Genomic DNA, 23,678 nt, shown 5'->3' with positions numbered 1-23,678 from the left:
TAATTGCTTTCGCTCCGGAAACAATCACTTGAGCCCTTACTTTGGACGATGTGCTAGAACAATCGATGCTTCGTATTAGATTCGTTTTTCTGGAACCTTTTTTTTTTTTTGAGCTGTACATTAGATGACGTGCTTGGTGGCTTAAGTGTGGAGAGACTGACAATTAGGTCAGACAGTGTCTCTGAAATATTCATTGCTACTGAATAGTAGCTCCAGGTCTTGATGGTGGATAAGACGCGGGAAATGATAATGGAGCAAAGTACCGAATCTAAGGAATTGAGGACCTTCATAGGAACAGAACTCAATGATGTCAAGGAGAGCCTGTTTCAGGATAAGATTGAGATGGCTGAAATGAAGAATAAAGTCCTGAAATTAGAAGAAAGATGGAACTAAAGGAACGGATTCGAGAGAAGGCAGAGAGGAGGAGAAATATGATAATCTATGGATTGGTAGAGACAGATAAACAGAACCCAAACGAATTGTCGGATAGAGTACTGTCCTTAATCAGGGAGAAACTGGAAGTTGAATGCTATTATAGTGACATTGATTGTATGTTCAGATTAGGGAAAAATACGGGAAGGAGACCGATCAAAGTATGCATGGTATCGAGCATGATGGCTCAAAACATTCTGGAGGGTGCGAAGAAGCTGTAAGGGAAAAAATATGGATCAAGAAATAACTTGATCAAAAAGAAATGAAAATTACGTAAACGCTTCGCTTTCATTTACAGAAAGAGCGGCATTCAGGACTGAAAGATTATATCCGCGGAAACAGGCTCATGGTTGTGAGCGACACGTGGAGGAGGCGGTAGTCGGTGAACTAGCTACGCAGTGACCAAGGCCCAGCTGAGACAGCAGTAGAAGAAACAGAAACAGCAGGAGCAGCAGCAGTAGGTGTAGCTGATCAATGCAAAATGCAGGCAACGACGACCCAGTGACGAAAGTGATTCATCAGATCATCACCAATCCAGACAAGTAGCGCAGGAAGGAGTGGTTCTAAGGAGGGATAAACGTAAGCCAGCGTTAAACTCAATGGACAGTTGAGATAAAAGAAAGAAGGGCTGGCGAATACGGAGTAAACCAGGGGTGTGGAAGAAAGAACCATTATTATTATTCTATTAGAATTACCAGTAGGGCCTATAGCTGCGGGCTTAGCAGATATACCCGCAAATAAATTAGGATGAGTTGTGGGAGTAATACATATAGAGGGTATACTGAATAAACTGGGAAATTATCAGGTCAGGGATTTAATACGGGATAATGAGATTACGGGGATGATTGAAACGTGGATGGCTGATGGATATAAGTTGCAAATACCGGTATATAAAATCTGAAGTAGAACAAAGCAAAGGAGTGATCTGAAAGGGCGCTATCGCGGAGGGATATCAGTGTTTATATGTAACCAGGTAGAACTATGGGAAACAGGAATGGATGAAATGATTTGGGTAAAAGTAGCTAAAAGAAAGAAGGAGAAAAGAGAAATGTTCATAGGTTTTTGCTACAACTATCCCTTCGAGTCCCCTTTTTGATAAAAATCCTTCTTTGGTGATCTTGTTGGAGAAATAAACCAGATCAAATTAAAGAATGAAGAAGCAGGAATAATTATAATGGGAGATCTCAACGCAAGGGTGGGTGAAAAAATCCAATGTACGATAGAGAAATAGATACAAGCAAGGAGAAGCAAAGATAAAGTATTTAATAAGAATGGTAGGAAAATATTATAATTGTGTGCAATAGAGGAATTATACATTTTGAACGGTGGCTGGGTGGAGGATACTACAGGAAACTTAACGTATAATGTTGAGCCAGGAGGAAGCGCGATAGACCTAGTTATAGCGTCCCGGGAAGCGCTAACTTGTATCAAAGACGTTCAGGTACAGAACTGGACAGCATCCCATCATTTCCCGGTTTTTATTCAATTAATGAGAGCTGAAGGGAAAAAACACCACATTAACTATGTACAGAAACAATCGGTTAGGAATGCATTGTGGGAGGAACATAGAGACGAATTTAGGAACTATTTTAGACGGGAAACTTTTGAAAGTTTGAAGTTGGGTATTGACAACATGATAGAGAATAATAGCATAGAAGAAGCAATAAAAATGTTTGAAAGATGAATAAAAATAGCAGGCAAAAAATGATTGTACGAAAGAGTAGAGAAAATAAACAAAATTCATGGTACAAATCTGAGTGTATGAAAACGAAAATCGGAGTGGTAAAGGCACTAAAGGTATACAGAAATGAGGGATCACAAGACTTACGGATAGGTTCTTGAAAAATGAGGAAAGAGTACAAAGATTTATTGAGTGAAAATAAAAAGAACTGGCAGGCTAAGGAGGTATTGTCAGGAAAACGAAACTAAGAAAATATGGAACAAAATAGGCAAAATCTGTAAATAATATAAAAGTAATAATCAAGCAAGCATTAGCAATGAGGAGCGGTTAGTATATGTCAAAGGTTTGTTCTGGGGTAAAGATACGAACGAAATCCAGACTGGTATGCTTAGACATGTGAAGGTAAGAGGATAAAGCAAGTGCTATCAGTGGAATCACTTATGAATTTTGGAAAGAGTTAGGTGAAAACAGCCATAGTCTATGCTAGAAATAATAACCAGAATAATCAACATCTTTGTTGGTAGAAAAATTCCAAGTTCTGGGCAAGAAGGTATTATATGTCCAGTATACAAAAGGAAAGGGAAGAGATCTAATACCAATAACCTTACTGGATACTCTTAGTAAGATTTATATCGGGATTCTGGCAAAACTATGAAATGGGCAAAAGATTACTCTATACTCTCAGCATACCAGTCGGGATTTAGGAGAGGAACGATAACCACAGATAATATATTTATAATTAAAACAATAATAGACGAATATTTACAGTAAATGGAAAAGGTGGAAGATTATGTATTGCAGCGATAGATCTCCAAAAAGCTTGCGATTCAGTGAGCAGACGGGCTGTCGTTGCGAAGCTGGTTAGAAAAGGTTTTTCAAAATGATTAGGGCCATAGAAGAACTATACACAGAGGTGATATGCACGATTAAAGCAAAGAAATACTTGGCCTGCGTGTAGTGAATATAATTACTAGTAGGTTAAATATAATATGAAATGTAGTAATATATAAAATGTGGTATTGTCGTTCATTATTTTCTATTCATAATTCAGTCGTTAAGTAAGGCATGTTGTTAAATGTAGGATACTCGAAAAGACTTTTGACACAAAAGTAAACATTCAATAAGATAAGGAAAGGGAAGATACGTGTTGTCCTAGACAATATAGCATTGTTAACGTCCAGGACAAAATAAATTATATTTAGTGTAGTAATAGTCAAGTAATTATAACAGTAAAATGTAATGCATGTATCAATCTTTAGTGAATTGCAATGAAACAGTGCTCTTTCCCTACTTTCAGGCGATCCGGAGCTAGGAGATGGGAGTACTCTATTCTATTCTGTGAAGAAATTCTTACAGAATACTGTTGTTCACAACTGCTAGCTCGCTGCGTTAGCTTTGCTGTACCACCAGTTTTGTATTTCCAACATCGCATTCAATTCCTTTAGGATTTCTCTCTACTGACATCACTTTAGTCTTGGGAATTCTAATGCTCTCTCTGATGTCTTATTTTATTACGAAAGACTGTGTGTAGACAGCTTGATGCTGATCCTTCCGTGCAAGAATCTGCTCAGCTTTTGTGTCAGGAAGTGTATATAGTACTATAGTACAGCACTCAAAATGGAACGGGGCTGATGACATAGATATCAGGCCATTTTAATCAACACCAATCATCATCATCACCATCAAAATGGAACCTGCAACATGAAAAATGTATTGGTAGTTTGGGTTGATTTTGGAGATACATAAACGTATAGAAGCATAAACGATACTAGTTTAAGGTAGGCCTAAATTAAATTGTTTAAATAACACTTTTACGTGGTTGATCAAGAAAGATGCATTTTCGGTATGTGGAGTGAAGTACAGATTAACTGACTTGCAGTCTGTGAAGTGAAGTAAGTCACGTCTCGCTGAATGATAAGAGTTCATGAACAAGTTTTCGGGCGTGAGATGTTCGCTTAATTGATCTGTGTGAGTGTGGGTTATCTCTGAATCATGTTGCTGGAACTGTTGGCTGAGATACATCTTACGGTATAACGTGAATGCAGGTATGTCTTCCTTAATGTCATTAAAAGTTATGCATGCCGGACGAATGCATCATCTTTAGAGATGAGTCGAGCTTTTGTCTAGCCGTGCATCACAATCGTGAACGATGACGCATCGGGGAGAAAGGAAAGCCCATCTTATAGTCCAGAGCCAACACCTTCCAATATGGCCTGGAGGTCTATTAGTTCCGTTGTTAAATCGCAATTGTTAATTGTTGAGAGCATAATGATTGGTTAACAGTGTATTGACAGGGTACTCAATCTAATGGTTGTCTCTCTGACGGTGAACGATGCTAGTGAGATGTTTCAGCAGGATAATGTCCGCGCTCATACTGCACGCGTCTCCAGAACATCACAACTTTACAATGGCATGCTAAGTACCCAGACGTAAGTTCTGTTGAACGTGTCTAAAATATTCTGGGTTGACGATTTTACTTTCTTATGTCTGTCCGAACTGTTGAACTACTGACTCCTGCGTTCCTGCAAGCATGAGATCATAATATTGCAGAGTGTGTTCCAGAAGCGTATTGCCTTCGAGAAATTCAATACTGAACCAAAGCGAGTAGAAGGAAGAAGTGTGATCACTCCTTTAGTTCATCGGTTCCTCCGCTATGCCGCTCTCCCAGCAGTATTTGAGCTTACAAGTCAGCATACGAATAAAAGACAATTATTGCATGCAAAATATTATGCTTTTGCTTACCATTCCAGAAGTCAGTTGTCAGATAGTTCAGATAGCTTCCGTGTAGACTTTGTGGTCTTAAAAGATTTCAGCTCCTTTCTCATCTGTCTTGTTACAAAATAAAATCGTCACGATTAAAATTCGTGACAAAATATCACCAGGTGTGGAATTTCGGCTTGCCTACACAGCAACCGGTTGAACACAATTATGCAATAGGGGCACAAACATAACACTAACGCATGATTTGAGAGTTCATTTTTCCCGTGTTCTTGGGTGTGTAATAATTACTTAATTGTAGTAATAAAATTAACAGAACCTAAAATGGATGAAACCCCTGCTAAGTAAGTACAATTAGGAGAAAGGTACGATTAAGGGAACCAATGAAAGTTAGCTTTAGCTCATATAATGTAACACAAGTTTAGGGATAATGTCCGCAACATGGTTATCGCAGCATCCTAATTCTTTCGAATAAATTGTGATACAATTGTGTGTGCAAAATGTCGAAACACCCCGTAGACTATTCACAGGATAGTTTTTGTTCCACTACACTTTCAACTTGCACGAACACATTATTAAAGTGCTCTTGAACGATGGGTGAGGAAAGTGATGTCAGTGTTGTATTTATTGCTATAGTCCCTAATAAATGTGAGGGCTGCAGCAAGTATTTCTACTGTAGGCTTTCCATGAAGCAGGCTGACACATTTATGACATTTTGTGACCTAGGATACATTGCGTACTATATATCCTCGTAGATAATAAATCAAACATTCCTTCGCAAGACTGCGGATGTCACTGTTAATTGGACCTAAATTGTTCTCCCAATCCGGTAAGAGGTCATCCATGATCTCACTGAAGTCTAGTGGTTGTCTTATTTTCTTTTGTGCATTTTCTACTACAGCCTTATTTGTCTCTCCTGTCTTCTTAGCCAGTGTTCTCATTTGATTGACGAATTATATCAATGTCAGTTCAAATTTGGTTGGGATATAAATAGATTGCAAAATGTGTAAATTCAGAAAATCTGTTGTTGAAGGGTGGTCGTCACAACTTAATGAGCGTAGTATACCAAAGTGCCGTTCTAGTGGATCTTGATTAAATTTGGCTGTGAGCACATATCGGAATCCATTATTCCATAAATACTCGGGCACCTGTATGGTGCTCTCAATTGTTACTCTTAGGGATTCAAGAGTTCTTTCTGAAGCAAAAGTATTATTCTTCCCACTGATGTTACCTCTCCATTTTATTAAGGTTTGATGCCCTATTGAATTTTCATAAAGAGCCCCTGTTGGTGTAGAAGTATTTATTACATCTATTAGGATGTTTAGTTCCTTTGTGAACGTTTTTGTCGGTTCGCTGTCTTCAAATCCCTCCGAGTTTATCTGTCTAAAGAACTTTATGCCATTTACAACATAATTACTAAATAACTGAAAAGCAAGTCTCACGTTCATGCTTTGAAATGAAGTAGGTTCTATATGTGCAGACGTTAGCTTGTGGCAAACTTTCAAATCTGAACATTTATGGCAGTTGTCCATTTCAAAAACTTGTCGATAGAATTTAAAGTCCACAACTTCATTATTGTAATAGACTTGCCTTTTATCGTGAAAATTATTTCTTATGCACTTAATTATATATACAGCATTTGAAAAGGCCCAGAGTCTCCTACTAGAATCAAATGGATTAGAAATAGAGGACACGACCTTCCCTTCTTTTCCATTTATTCCTATATATTTCCACACCTTTATATTAGACTGACTTCCGTCTGAGATGAAACCTACAATTCTGGTGCCAATTTGCTTCAGTTTTAAGACCACCTGGATTAAAATTCGTGACAAAATATCACCAGGTGTGGAATTTCGGCTTGCATACACAGCAATCGGTTGAACCCAATTATTCAGTAGGGGCACAAACATGAACACTAACGCATGATTTGAGAGTTTATTTTTACCGTATTCTTGGGAGTGTTCTCTTAAATTTATGAGTCCATCAGCTTTTAATGAGTGGTATTGAACTAATCCTCTTCTCTGTTTTACTTGGTCATATATAAGAATTCCCGTGCGATTATTTACACCCTTCTCATCGCAGAAATAGTTCTCAATAGCACTAATGGCATGGGTGTTCACCCCGTCAGGGCACTTAAGACCGTTAACTAATTTTCGCAGGTGAGCCTCCGAAGGAAGGGGAAGCGTGTTATGCCTTAAACAGTGTCTATAGCCCTTAGGTGATTTAATTTTAAATAAGAGACTATCTAAAAGGAATTCATTATCATATCTCATTTCTTTCTTATTTCTCAGCTGACTTTTTTTAGCATGTTCTCAATAATCACTTTTTGCTTTCTACTTAATGTCGGCTCACTTGAATCATTTGGCTGTAATTTGGAATCTCTTAGTTGTTTTTCTAGCAACAAAATCTTAGCATTAGCTATTTTCAATTGATTACGGATAGTAATGATATTACATCCCTGTCTCTTTTTGTTTCTAAGTGAACTTATTGTCTTTTTTACTGTGTATGAATCTATTTCATTTCTTTTATCACTCTCAGAAAAAGCATCAAAATTTACTTCGCGGTGAGGCCTGTGTGATTTGTTTCTTGAACTTTCCTCCGTCTTCGAAGGCTGTCTTTTACGGGGTGATTTTCGTTTGTTTAATTGTTTCGTGAGATATTGTGGCAAATTGGGGAATATATGGGGGACAGCGCCAGTTTTCAGTTTCCATCTATCTCTAGGAATTTCTACCTGTTCGCCTTGTGTTACAAATGAATCTGATTTAACAATAAATTCATCGGAAACATGCGAATCGCACATATAACACTTATCAGAAAGTTTTTTGTCCTTTCTGGGAATCGCCTTTTCCTATTTTGAAAATTCTGCTTCAATTTTAGGTGGTTTGAAGAATTGTTTACCTTTCTTAGTTTTGTAGCCAGACTTACAACCTGGGACGAAACAAGTAGGCATTTTTGCTCGTCGGTATTTTTGTAAGTTTTATAAACTCAGCACTATATTTTTACTAAACTAAAGAATACCATCACCAAATCTCAAGCTCTTCACTTTCACTTAACAATAATGCACGGCAATTAAGGTTTTACCACCGAGCTCGATAGCTGAAGTCGCCTAAGTGCGGCCCGTATCCAGTATTCGGGAGATAGTGAATTCGAACCCCACTGTCGGCAGCCCTGAAGATGGTTTTCCGTGGTTTCCCATTTTCACACCAGGCAAATGTCCGACTCGTTGGCTGAATGGTCAACGTACTGGCCTTCGGTTCAAAGGGTCCCGGGTTCTATTCCCGGCCGGGTCGGGGATTTTAACCTTGATTGGTTAATTCCAATGGCTCGGGGGCTGGGTGTATGTGCTGTCCCCAACATCCCTGCAACTCACACACCACACATAACACTATCCTCCACCACAATTACACGCAGTTACCTACGATGCCGCCCACCCTCATCGGAGGGTCTGCCGTACAAGGGCTGCACTCGGCTAGAAATAGCCACACGAAATTATATATACCAGGCAAATGCTGGGGCTGTACCTTAATTAAGGCCACGGCCGCTTCCTTCCCACTTCCAGCCCTTTCCCGTCCCATCGTCGCCATAAGACCTATCTGTGTCGGAGCGACGTAAAACAAATAGAAAAAAAAAGTTTTTGCCTTCACACAACAACACTACCGAACACAACCATATTTCAGCTACAGTTACCAACACTCAGATAGCAACGGTGCTGCCCCTAGCGGACGATTCATCACAGTCCCTATACTAGACAACAGGGAACAACTTAAGAGCTCACACTTTCTCTTCTACTCGTTATGACTGAACTGTGGCTCGAAATGATCGTAACTAGACCGCGGATGCTTGGAACTTAAAAATGTACTTAGGCTTTAAGAATGTAGGATTGGACAACACTGCAGACACAAAAAGTAGTAGGCCTGTTGCTTACAATCTATTAAAAAATAGGACATTTATTGACAAAGGCAAACTAACCAAAATTAGACCTAGACATACAACTGCAGACTACAAGAAATAGAAGAAACTGTGTTCACATAAAATATTAAACTTTCTCAAATGTACTGACGCTCAGTATTGCATGTATTCACCTGAATGTATTTAAAATATCACAAAAATTGAAGAAACGAATTGTCTTAAACATTAACACCGTAGTTGACTTCGCAGTAATCCTCTTTAATGTTTCTAGAGAAAATACGTTTTTCTGTCAAAAAACAGTTAAAAAACTGATAACGAACGTTCAGCATCAGCAAACGCACTTTCGGAACATGTTTTTTTTCTAGGGGCTTTACGTCGCACCGACACAGATAGGTCTTATGGCGACTATGGGATAGGAAAGGCCTAGGAGTTGGAAGGAAGCGGCCGTGGCCTTAATTAAGGTACAGCCCCAGCATTTGCCTGGTGTGAAAATGGGAAACCACGGAAAACCATTTTCAGGGCTGCCGATAGTGGGATTCGAACCTACTATCTCCCGGAAGATGTTGAACTGGAATGTAGCACCGCGTGAATGTCAGGGTCGCTAGACACTCACGTGCAAATTGCCAATCGATACACAGGCTGATTTAAAGGACCGAGCTCGATAGCTGCAGTCGCTTTAGTTCGGCCAGTATCCAGTATCCACGAAATAGTAGGTTTGAACCCCTCTGTCGGCAGCCTCCGAGATGGTTTTCCGTGATTTCCCAATTTCACACCAGGAAAATGCTGGGGGCTGTACCTTAATTAAGGCCACGGCCGATTGCTTCCCACTCCTAGCCCGACGTAAAGCAACTTGTAACAAAAAATAAAGGGCCGTCTTCTTGTTAAATACTTTTTAAAGCTGTGAATTTGTACTTCATTTTACAGACTATATATTTCTATGCAACTTCAAATCTCAGGACACATATCGGTTAACTTTTAAACCAAGTCAGCCTCCTTAGGTTTGAAAGATATCGATGACTCCATACCTGTTACCTCCCCTTGTGAGACATGATGCACATTCCTCTGTAAAATTCCCACGATGTTGCCATTGTGTACCCCGCTAGGGCACAATCCCCTCGAAACCATGCTATAGGGTTATCCTGAACTAGTACCAATAGGTAGCGCGCGTGTACTACTCGGACTACGCCATTCCACCTTCATTTGTTTCAGGGCTTGAAGGTTAGAATATCGCTGTCATTTAATTGACTCATAAGTATTATTGTGGTATCCTGAGATTCAATAAAAATGCCGGATTACTGTTGTGTGCCATTGTGCAAAAAACGAGGCATGCCATGTTCGTTCCTTCAGTTTCCGAAGGATGTGAAACTTAGAAAACAGTGGATACATTCTATCAGGAGGAAGAATCTTAAACTGAGCCAGATTACGAAGAATGATAGAGTCTGTTCAGCACATTTTAGGAGCGATGATTATAGAACGACGTTGTTAGGTACGTAGATAAGTATATAAATGATTACTAGTACGCCTATAGTCTATTTAAAATTAAATGTGTTAAAGTGTGTGTAGAGGTACAGCAGAGAGGTACATGCCACTTGCAATTATATTATCGTTCGAATGACTATGAATATTTTGATTTTGTAGGTGAAAGGTCGCGGTTGAAAGTACATGCAGTGCCATCTGTATTTCCCTGGACTCCTGACACCGGCTCAGATGTAAAGATGAGAGAGGTTAGGGCACGTAACAGAGGAAAGAAGGAGGATGATGTGATGACAAGGCAAGACACAGCTGTGCTTCTGGACACCAATGACTTACCTATAGCAGCATTTGAAGAGTGTCCGTCATCTAGTGTTAATGAAAATATGAACCTTCCATTATCAAGCGGTACTGGTAACTTATTTAGGGACGTTGCATGCCAAACTAAAGACAGTGAGGGTGTACTTGATATTGAAAGACATCTAACAATATCTGGCGCAGTGCAACTCTTCACAGGTTTTGACAACAGAGATCATTTTTATTTAGTGTTTCAAGCCCTGGGAAGGGGTAGATTTAGTCTGCAGGTATTTCCAATTTCACCAGAATACTGTTTCTTTTTAACAATGATGAAATTGAGAATGGCCAAAACAGATAAGGAACTTGCTTATGATTTTGGTTTAAATGTAACAACAGTAGGGCTAATTTTTTCTGTATGGATAAATTTTATGTATTGCCAGTTCAAAGAATTAAATATTTGGGTTGATCAGAAGACTATGAGGGAAAACTCCCCTATGGAATTTAAGAAGCAATATCCTAACACAAGAGTAATTTTAGACTGTACTGAAATTCCAATAATGAAGCCTAAGAGTTCTAGTGCCCAACAGGAAACATTTTCTACGTACAAAAACTGTAACACTGTGAAGGTACTGATTGGAATAAATCCAACAGGATTTGTGTGTTTTATATCAGATGCGTATGGTGGATCAGTTTCAGACAGGCAGTTCTTCATAAAATCTAATATTATTGACTTGTTGGAAGAAGGTGACTCAGTAATGGTTGACCGAGGATTTCAAATTCAAGACCTACTTTGCTCAAATGGAGTAAGTGTAAATATTCCACCCTTCTTGAAAGGGAATAGGCAGTTCTCCACCATGGAAAATACCATGACAAGGAGAATTGCTTCCAAACGAATACACATTGAAAGGGCTATAGGCTTAGGGAAAACATACAAAATTCTACAAACAAAGCTTCCCATAAGCAAAGTTCCTCTGTCAGGTAGGATTATTTTTGTATGTTACATGTTGTGGAATTTCAGGAGATCAATCATGTGATAGGTAGTATGTATTTATTTACAATAAAATGAAGCCTACTAAAGCAAAATATGGTCTGTAGACTATATTACGTTACAAAGTGAGCAATTGCTGGAAGCATGATATAATTGTTCATTTAGTGTTCATTTATACCAAAGGCTAATGGACCTAGTTCTCCATTAAAGCTGGAATAAAGTACTCATAGTAAAATTTCTCAAGCTGTGGTAGAATTTCTTGAATAAACTCCTCATTCCTCTCAATGTTTATGATTACCATATCAACAGCTGTGTAGACAGCAAAACTACAGAACTGTCTATCAGTGATAAACAACTGTCCTTGCACTTGAAAATAATAGTTGTGTGACTGCTTTAAATGTATGCCATCTTTGTCCTCAATTAAATAAGGTGCAATACTGGCAGATACTTTGTCATATTCATGACTTGGCACACCTTTCATTTCTAGCACTCTGTCATTCCCAATGAGTCCATCACAACTTGCTGCTAGATAGTTTTTGGTGCAATGAATAATCAACCCACATTTGGATACACTATGATCTGTAATTTCTTCATACCTCCTCCTTGCCAGACATTCCTTATACAAACCCCACTTCATAAATTTATTTTGGTATTGACTACCTGCAATTATTGTATGGGCCAAAGTTTTGGCATCTTTAGTGTGGCATATTCTACCAAAATAACTTGCAGTTAGCCTGTACTTCCTTTCCTTGTACCATAGTGCACATCTGAATTGCCCTCTTGTTTCCCTTTCTATATCTTTTATGGTATCCTCAGAGACAGACACTAACTCAGATAAATAATTTCAGTTTGTGTCTGTTCCATAAAAATGATCATGTGCAACAGACAAGATGTTAACATTTGATTTGGGAAGTGATGACAAATAAGACAGTTTCATTCTTGAATTTTCAATTAAATGTCTCACATATGATTCATAACCTTCCTCGTTTCTGAGTGAGGCTGGTCTTGGATCAAAACATAACCGTGAACCTGTTGCTATGGGCAGATTTGACACTTTAACGGGACTTCCATGTACTTTCCTTTTTCGTGCAGGCTGTAAATGTTTGTAAAACGTCAGTTGGTGTTTCTGAACATTTTATAAAACCAGTTTTGCTGAAGTATTCAAGGGCATAACAAAGGGCAGCAGTATGCTTACAACAGGCTTTGGGTCCAATACCTGCTACACACTCACAACTTGCTGCTAGAATGCCAGAACCACAGCGATCTAGTATCAACTTAACAGTGTACTCTTTGTTTTTGGTGAATTGTGATCTCACAGAAGACAGTACAAATACCCTATCACTCTCAAACACACACTTAATGATTTTAATGAACTTTTCATTAAATAAATTATATCCGGCATCACATAACGACTTGTAATTCTTCACTGGAGCTCCATCGATCTCGGATTTTCTGAAAACGAAGTAGTCCATAAAGTGAATATGTGATAATTTCACATGAGGCAGAAAGGAGACTGATAAATCTTTAAAGTTCATGTCACTTGGAAATATAGGCCTACTGGTAACTCTACATTCTGTTGGTGTCTCCGTTGTCCGATGTATTCCCATTTTCATATAAGCCCGCAATCTGAATAGAACAAACATTCATAAATAATTATAGTGCCAGTGTGTACGGTACTGATTATATCCCTGTATTTATTATTTAAAATACTTTCGCACAGACAGCGTGTAAAACATCTCTATCGTACCTTTGACAAAGCTCTTGTTTATTACCACCAACTCTCCCTCCTCGCTTCTTCAACTCTTCTTTTAAAGTGTTCATATTCATTTTATCTATGTTCGGATAAATATTAAATACGGCACTATTCGCATCATCCATATTCTCATTCATAACTTTACTATGCATAACCTAGGCCTAATCTCATTCTAGTCCGAGTAGTACCTCGCACACTCATGCCATCTAGCGGCAAAAGTTTGCATAGAATAACCCTATTGTTGACTTTTGCAGGCATTTCCAACACTTCGAAAAACACTACGATCATTTTTAAAGCTGTGAATTTGTACTTTATTTTACAAAATAAATATTTTTATGCAACTTCAAATACGAAAGTGTACCTTTTTTTTTGTTTGCTACTGGCTTTACGTCGCACCGACACAGATAGGTCTTATGGCGACGATGAGATAGGAATGGCTCAGGCGCTGGAAGGAAGCGGCCGTGGCCTTAATGAAGGTACAGTCCCAGCATTTGCCTGGTGTGAAAATGGGAAACCACGGAAAACCATCTTCAGGGATGCCGACAGTGGGATTTGAACCCACTATCTCCCGGATGCAAGCTCACAGCCGCGCGCTTCTACCCGCACGGCAAACTCGCCCGGTAAAACAAGCTTTTTTAAGACTCAATACAATTACCAGTTCCGAATTAAGATAGCCCCGAAATGCATGTAAACAAATTTAGAACTAGATACTCAGAAAAGAAGTAGGTTTTTATCTAAACATCCAGGGCCGTTATAACATGAACCCATTTTTGCCCAATTAACTCGGAGAACCCGGAAGTGTTCCCATACCATCACTGCTAGCAACTCTCATTATACAGTACATCATCAATTGCAAATTTAAGTTTTACCCATTCATGACGTTGTAATTTCCATTTTACGTACTGTCTGAGCAAGTTTATAATATTGTACATTCAATGAACGTACGAATAAACATACATACATACATACATACATACATACATACATACATACATACATACATACATACATACATACATACATACCTACATACCTACATACCTACATACATACATACATACATACATACATACATACATACATGCGTTTCAGCGTTCAGTCTGCAGCCACTCTGAATTTACTAAATGTCGCCACAATCCTTTACTTGCAATTAGTGCTGTAGCCTCATTTAGTTCTATACCACTTATCTTTAAATCGTTAGAAACTGAGTCTAACCATCGTCGTCTTGGTCCCCTCTACCCCTCTTACCCTCCATAACATAGCCCATTATTCTCCTAAGCAACCTATCCTACTCCATTCGCTTCACATGACCCCACCACCGAAGCCGGTTTATGCGTACAGCTTCATTCATCGAATTAATTCCTAACTTAGCCTTTATTTCCTGATTCCGAGTACCCTCTGACATCAATTTAGTCTTCGAGAGGCTAATTTTCATACTATACTCATTGCGCCTACTTTCAGGTTCCAAGATACCCGTTAGACTGCAGGCTTTCGGCACAATCTGCCATTAAGACCAAGTCGTCAGCATGGGCCAAACTGCTTACTACATTTCCACCTAACTGAATCCCCTGCAACTTTATACCTTTCAGCAGATGATCCATGTAGACTACGAACAACAAAGGTGAAAAATTACAGTCCGTTCTAAACCCTGTAAGTACCCTGAACCAAGAACTCATTCTACATCAATTCTCACTGTAGCCCAATTGTCAACATAAATGCCTTTGATTGATTTTAATAATCTACCCTTGATCCCATAGTCCCCCAGTATGGTGAACATACTTTCCCTCGGTACCCTGTCATATGCTGTCTCTAGATCTACGAAACATAAACACAACGGTCTATTTCTCTCGTAGCATTTTTCAGTTACCTGGCGCATACTGAAAATCTGATCCTGACAGCCCCTCTGTGGTCTGAAACCACACTGGTTTTCATACAACTTCCTCTCAACTACTGCTCGCCCCCTCCCTTCCAAGATACAAGCGAATACCTTGCCTAGTATACTAAGCAATGAGATACCTCGATAGCTGTTGCAATCTCTCCTGTTCCCTTGCTTATAGATAGGTGCAATTACTGCTTTTGTCCAATCTTAAAGTACCTTACCAACACCCCATGCTAATCTTATTACACTGTGGATCCCTTTCATCTCCGCCTTCCCACTGTGCTTCACCATTTCAGGTCTAATTTCATCTATTCCAGCTGCTTTCTGACAGTGGAGTTTATTTACCATCCTTTCCACTTACTCAAGCGTAATTTCATCAACATCATTTTCCTCATCCCGATGAAGTCGTTGTTCTCGACACCACCATAAACATTTCCTTTTACGTTGAGAAGATTTTCAAAATATTCCCTCCACCTGTCCAGTGATCCCCTGGGATCTGTTAGGAGTTCACCTGAATTACCCAAAACACTGTTCATTTCCTTTTTCCCTCCCTTCCGAAGATTGTTTATTATTGTCCAGGAAGGTTTCCCTGCTGCTTGAATAGCCTTTCCAGGTTATTACCCAAATCATCCCACGACTTCGTTTTGGATTCAACAACCATTATTGTTTCGCTCCGTTTCTGTCATGTGTATTCGATTCCCTGTCTGTATCAGCCCTTGTTTAGAGCCATTTCTGATAAGCCTCCTTTTTACCTTTACAAGCTGCTCTCTTTCCACCAAGATGTTAGTTTTTCCCATCTTTACACACAGTTGTTCCTAGGCATTCTCTTGCTGTTTCCACTACAGCATTCCTGTACGACACCCATTCTCTTTCTATATCCTGAACCTGCTTAATGTCCACTGTTCGGAAATACTCACTAATTATATCCTTGTACTTCTAGTTTCCTCGTCCTGGAGATTTTATACCCTTATTCGTTTACAGACAGATTTTACTTTCTCTATCACTTAGTTCACTACAGATCAGATAGTGGTCTGTTTCATCAAAAATCCCCTAAAAATCGTACATTCCTAACAGATTTCCTGATTTCGAAGTCGGTTAAGATAGAGTCTATTATGGATCTTCATTAGCTCTTTGGCCCTGCGGCATGAAGCCTGTAAGGTTAGTTTAGGACTGTTAGGTTAAGGTTTCTTGGAGACTCGAACCCTCGGCAAAAAGCTGTCCACTAACCTACTGTAGCTGGGGAATCGAACCATTGAACACGAGCTCAAAATGCTGACCACTAACTTACTTCAGGTGGATTCTAACCCTTGAACATGAGCTCCAGTAAGCGCTGAAAAGTTAGCCTGACTTGAACCCTTGAACCTAAGCTCCAGAAAGCGCTGACCACTAAACTGTCACGTCATGTTGACGTCATTGAGGGTAGGATAAGACTGTTATGCATCAGCACATCTACGCGGTGGGGGTAGCCTCTCCAGGCAGGTACCTATGATAGAAGAAGGAAAAGAAGAAAATAATAACATGATGATATATAACGCCGGCTTTGAAAGATGCCGAATTGTTGGAATTATGCTGTGAAAAAGCCATTCTTCTTGTGCATTAGAGATACTAATACGATTCTTTCTTATTTTATGCTTACGGACTGTGCGGACATTCGATCCCATTACCTTGAGGGAAAGAGGAAAGTGGCTAACGATCTACATTATCTAGCGAATCAACTCGGGTGGATGGGATGTTTAAACGATAAAAAAAACCAAACCCCATGGTACTACAGCCCTTGAAGGGCCTTGGCTTACCAAGCGACCGCTGCTCAGCCCGAAGGCCTGCAGATTACGAGGTGTCATGGGGTCAGCACGACGAATCCTCCCGGCCGTTATTCTTGGCTTTCTAGACCGGGGCCGCTATCTCACCGTCAGATAGCTCCTCAATTCGAATCACGTAGGCTGAGTGGAGCTCGAACCAGCCCTCAGGTCCAGGTAAAAATCCCTGACCTGGCCGAGAATCGAACCCGGGCCTCCGGGTGAGAGGCAGGCACGCTACCCCTACACCACAGGGCTGGCTTAAACGATAATGATATACAAATTATTATGGACGACAAAAGTACAACTAGCCGATACATTAACATTGTATACCCTATTAATAATCTCGCTGTTTTCATCATATGAGTAAAAATGTACAATTGAATGAAGAAACATTAATTGAATTTCCAAAATTTGCTATTAGCGACAGCGTAAATCTAACTAAGAGGATCACTTTATGATTAAACCAGTCACGCTCGCTGTTTAATGGATATTATTTTGTGCTATCACTGAACACAATCTTCTCGTGCAGCCAACAATCAAACTTCTACGATACAGAAGTGCTGTAGAGTACTGTAAGTGTTTCTGCTATCATCTTCATTTCAAACACACCGTACACTCCTCATTTCCTCTTTTCACGCGAGATTGTTCAGAACTGTAGCAACATGCTGATGTCCTGTTTTACTCCCCAGTCACGACAGCAGAACAGTGAGGTGCTAACATTTTCATATCCCACCACAAATTAACCGAATCGATGTACATTCGTTAGAACAATAATCGTGCATTAGTGCAGAATTCATGATGACTTAGATTTTATGAAACACGCTATCTGATCAAGGGTATCCGGATAAAACCGGATAACATCTTAAAACCATGCATGTATTGACAACTTGGAAAATGTTCGCTTAATACGGCTCTTAGGAATGCCTCTGCTAGGCGAAACCTTGCGTATAAACCTCCTCGGTGGTGTGCGTCATGTGAAGTTAATGGAAACAATGACCTCGGCCTTAGAGGGTAACAGAAGGAGAGGGAGATCCAAGCGATGAAATGAAATGGCGTATGGCTCTTAGTGCCGGGAGTGTCCGAGGACAGGTTCGGCTCGCCAGATGCAGGTCTTTTAATTTGACACCCGTAAGCGACCTGAGCGTCGTGATGAGAATGAAACGATGATGAAGACGACACATACACCCAGCCCGTGCCAGCGAAATTAACCAATTATGGTTAAAATTCCCGACCCTACCGGGAATCGAACCCGAGACCCCTGTGACCAAAGGCCAACACGCTAACCATTTAGCCATGGAGCCGGACATCCAAGCGATGATGGTTAGGCTCTGTTTTGAATGTAGGAGAAGTAGAAATAGAGAAGCCACAGTGCTAGTGACTAGTGGACTAGTTAATTTACAGAGGCCTGCAGACTGACTGCTGGAAGGCTACCACTTTATTATGTATGTATGTATGCATGTATGTATAGTGGAAAACAATTATTGTTGTTGTTGCTTACTTTTGGAAATGAGGGTAACAATTACGTATTTACGTCAAAAGTCTATTCGAGACCACGCATCAACTATTACTTACGTCATATTTCCCAAGAGTTGCCAAAAGCTCAAAAGCTGCTGTTAACGTGCGCTGTTCTTAGAATAAGCACAGACAATTTGGGATAAAGTCCGTGATACAAGCACCATAGCAGATAGTGATGTCTGACAGCGCAAAGGGTTGATCATCTAATTAAACGAGGGGTAGATATGGCTATTTTTGGTTGTAGAGTTGCATCACAAATAGCCTCTCAAGTGTTCTAGTGTGTTACAGCCTATCCAGTCTCCGCACGTACGGTTCGACATCAGCTACAGCATCCGAACATTATTTTGAAGGCGTTAATTTCTTTGGTTACCTTTGACACCACACCATGTGATCAATTCTTCTGATGAATCACATTTATATCTACAGATTCTAGATACCAAATGAGTTGACCGTGCGCTTAGTGTCACGCAGCTCTGAGCTCAAACTCCACTGTCGAAAGCACAGAAGGTGGTTTTCTGTGGTTTCCCATTTTCGCACTAGGTAAATGCCGAGGTTGTATTTTAATAGAGGAGTGTCTGTTCAAACTTTTTTAAATAGTATTTGGTATATTCAGACCACAAAGATGTACGGTAATTTCTTTAAGTTAGTACCATACCCGATCATAGATGCGTTCCATGTGCCTTTTATTATAAGTATACCTCGGATTTGTGGGTGGTAATAGGTTAGAATGCAAAGTAATTTGGTTTGTAGTAAGTGTCATGCAACCCGTTATACCATACTGTAGGAAGAGTAGCATGAATTCAAGGAGTTCTATAGGTAGTACCCCTAACATCTATGCAAATCTTGTAGCATAACCGTTGTACAGTGTAGGATATACTTGTTTCTGGCTTTAGTAAGTTTGCATTCTAACTTATCAGTACCTAATAATCCGGGCTCTAATATAAGTTTCCTTGCATTTTTCCACACATTTCTTAGGGTGGAAATAGCGCCTTTTGAACAGACACTCTTCACTTAACGCCAGGACCGCTCCTATCCCAATCCTAGCCCTGTTATATCCTATTGTCGCCATAAGACCTATCTGTGCCGGTGCAACGTAAAGGAAATGGCAAAGAAAAATATCTTCCTGACAGTCACATCCACGTCCTGCAGTCGAAGTGTGAGGGAAGCTTGCTTTATGCATTACCGTACCAGCTTGCCACCCGGCAGACTCTCAAGTGTTCTAGTGTGTTACAGACTCTCCAATCTCCTCACGTACGGTTCGACATCACCTACAGCAGGCATCGTCAATTGAGAGCGAAATGCCTTCGGGGCCAGTTTGCTCCGCGCTCTTGAGGAACGAGAGCAGCTTGCCGAGCAAGTAGGGGAAGTGCATGACGTAGAATGTACTGAAGGCCAGTGGCGCAAGTACAGTACGGCCACGGTATGCAACCCGCCTGACTGCTGCTCTCTTGTCACGTGACAAACAGCCGTCCCGAGCGGAGCAAGTAACACCGGCTCCCTAAAGCAACTACGTGATGACGTCTGACCTACAGCATCCGAACATTATTTTGAAGGCGTTAATTTCTTTGGTTACCTTTGACTCGACACCATGTGACCAATTCTTCTGATAAATCACATGTATATCTATATATTCTAGATACCAAATGAGTTGACCGTGCAGTTAGGGCCACGCCGCTGTGAGCTTGCATTGGGGAGATCCTACTCACATCCCATACACATTGCAGTTGCATTGATAACCTACAGTACCTTCTGTAAGGTACTGCAGCCTGGTGTTCTTCCTCATATTCATGGCTCGTCTAGGATCATTTATAATCAGGATTATACGATAATGACGTGGCTGGTAACATTTGACAATTTAGATGGCCATCATATTCCACTTCTTCCGTGACCTACGCATTCACTGGACATTAATCTATTAAATACATGTGCTCCGTGGATTCATAGCAAATACCACGTCGAAATAGTATGGATTGACGTACCTAGACAACTATCGCGCGTCTTTTCTTCACCAAGCCACGCTGTGTAGCAACAGAAATTGCCATCCATGGTATCTCCATGATGTGCTGATTTCTACAGTTTCCACTCATCGAATCAGGCTCTGTGCGTAATCATTTGACTCTTGTACTGTAATATCTCTATATAACAATTTTTTTAGCTACTGTATTTCATAGTACTGCTACTCGAAACCTTGAACCGTATACTGGGACCGGGCTGAGTGGTTCAGACGGTTGAGGCGTTGTCCTTCTGACCCCAACTTGGCAAGTTCGATCCTGGCTTAATCCGCTGGTATTTGAAGGTGCAAAAATACGTCAGCCTAGTGTCGGTAGATTTACTGGCACGAACAAGAACTCCTGAGGAGCTAAACTCGGGCCGCTCGTAGTTAGTAGGGCGTAAAACTAATCACATTATTATCCGTACACCGGGGCACTGAGTGCCCCAGGGAATGTTCAGTTCTCAATAATTTAGTGTTCGCAACCCCTATAACCTCCCATCACTGCGACGTGGCTTCGATTCCACGCCAGGAAATCGTAAAATTTAGGAAACGAGATTTTCACTTCCGGAGATGCACATGGCCGTGAGGTTAACTCGGCCTACACAAAAATGAGTGCCAGGTTAATTCCTTAGGGTAAATGCGGCAGGGCGTAGAGCTAACCACTCTACCCCACAAAATGCAAGCCTTTAACTTCCATCCCTACAAGGGCCTTTATGGTCTGTACGGATATAATTTCGCGGTTTTTGCTTTTGCTTTATTTGTCAACAAAAGGTGTACTTCTAAAACGAGTTTCAACTAGCTCATAACATTCATCGTCCTAAACACTGCTTGTCACTTTCTTAGTGTAATAGATCTACTCATCAGGACAGGACCATAAATATTTTATTACCAAAGACCATAGCACAACACGAGGTATATACATTTGACGATGATCCTTCCGTACAAGAGTCCGCTCAATGTTTTTGTCAGGATGTGTACAAACAGCTTCCTACACTGTCATTCAAGAAGCAAAATCAAGCCTTTTCAGTATCGTTCCCGTTCACAGTGTACTAGTGACTCCTAAGAATTTCAAGAGTATCTCAGTGATTTAGTGCATGATAAGCATACTTTATTTCAAAGATATATTTTCCTTCTCTAAAATCTTTCTAGCCGACAAAAGTAAACATTGGACGTTTAGAAACACATGCTGGACCGATAGGCATTTTTGTCCCTTCATTGTCACGTGCATTATTGGAGACTAATTAACTGTACACTCAAAGTCTCTTAACGTAATTATTTTAGACAAAGATATAGTAAACGCAGGTGCTGCCTGGCTGAGGCCGTAAAGGCGTGCTCGGTTTACCCGGAAGGACGTGGGTTCGAATCCTCGTCAGGAAGTCGTAAAATTTAAGGAACGAGATTTCCACTTCCGGAGGTGCATATGGCTCTGAGGTTCACTCAGGCTACACTAAAAATGAGTATCAGGTTAATTCCTGGGGGCAAAGGCGGCCGGGCGTAAAGCTAACCACTCTATCCCATCACGTGCCGAGGTTAACAATGATGGAAGTCTTTACAGTCCACTCCTCCAAGGGCCTTCATGGCCTGTACGGAGGTGATTTTGCTTTGCTTGCATATAGTAAACGCTCAAGTATATTATGTTAGTTCATGATAACCATAATCGTGAGCTATTACATTGTATCTACCAAGTGGAATTCTTCATCTCCTGAGATTCCTCTTCCTCTGTCGCTTCTCCCACATTAAGGTGGAGTTGCAGGTTGGAATTGTGTCACACTAATGGACTTCACCTCCCTTCACGGCCGCTGCAGTTCCTGACATCCACCCTATGTGGAAGGATATACTCACTGTTGCGTATTTGTGTTGTGTGTACACAAATATTGTGTGTATTGAAACAAACACGAACGTCCAGTCTCCAGAGGAATTAACCAGACGCCCCTAAAATCCCCGGCTCTTCTCCTGGAATCAAACACGTGACCCTCTGAATCAATATGCGTGACGTTAATTATTCAGCCTAAGAGCTGGACTATGAGTGGAATCAATTAAATATTGGTACCGCCGGTCTCAGTTGTCAGTGTAGTATGATACTCGTACCAGTCTTGTTCACTAGAAATGCTTTCAGTAGTCTAGATTTCAGTTGCTTGCTTGTACATTTCAGTGATATCAGCCATGCTCACCTTTGCGACCAAGCCAAGCTGCGGTATCGTCCTCCACACCGCGCTTCTCTTCTCTCATACTGACGGTTCCGATTACCCGCCCGGATGGGAGAGCCATATGACGTCGTCGTTTCTAATTAACATTTACAGCGCCACCAAAAACTCGCCGTGATAAACTGGTGTAGACGGTTTCCAGAAGATGAATGTGTTCTCACGACGAAATTCTCTATTTTAGTGGGAAAACAAAGTGGATATGCACTATTGCGTTAGAGGGAAGAACGATGGTGGGATGTCAAAGAGAAGAAGTCTGTCGGGGCAAAGTGATGTATTGTAAGTGCTAAAGCAATGTTTTAAACTGTCTACAAGTAAATATTCGAGATGTTTTATTTAAAACTGTTCACTCTTGAAAACTCTCAGTATTAACAAACAAAAGAGAGAATGCGAAAGAACAAATAAAATAAAGCGTTTGTAAATATATTAGTTTAGAAATGATCTAAGTCCTTGTGGTCTTTGCAGGCAAAGTTCGCGTTGTTGGTACAAGCTAATGATCAAAATCATTCTGATCAGTTACTGCTGTCAGTTATATTTTTTTCGAACATTTATTTTCTTTACTCACACTTTTTATTTTGTACAAATTTGCCATACGTCGCACCGACACAGACCGGTCTTATATCGACGATGGGATAGGAGTCTGAAGGAAGCGACCATGGCATTAATTGAAGTACAGCCCCAGCATTTGCCTGGTGTGAAAATTGGAAACCAAGAAAAATGATCTTCAGGGCTGCCGAGAGTGGGGTTCGAACTCACTCTCTCCCATATGCAAGCTTATAGTTATGTGACGCAAATGGCGCAGCCACTTCCTCGGAGACATTTGAGCATAAAGCTAATATCCGTTCTTTAATTTTTTTTATTTCTACGATGCAGGCATAGGTACAATGTCCAGAAAAGCTCTATGGTCTATTCACAAGATTGATGGTGACGTCTGATTTAAACACACTACGTTTTTCCCAACGTACTAGCTCACTACAAGGTGAAAAGGACTACACCAGGATATTATTTCCGTAAGTGTGAAAGACACAGAAAGAAACAATAAG

The sequence above is a fragment of the Anabrus simplex genome, chromosome 1, assembly GCF_040414725.1.
Source record: "Anabrus simplex isolate iqAnaSimp1 chromosome 1, ASM4041472v1, whole genome shotgun sequence".
Classification (NCBI taxonomy): Eukaryota; Metazoa; Arthropoda; class Insecta; order Orthoptera; family Tettigoniidae; genus Anabrus; species Anabrus simplex.
The sequence above is the reverse complement of the archived record's forward strand: the minus strand, read 5'-3'. Positions refer to the sequence as shown.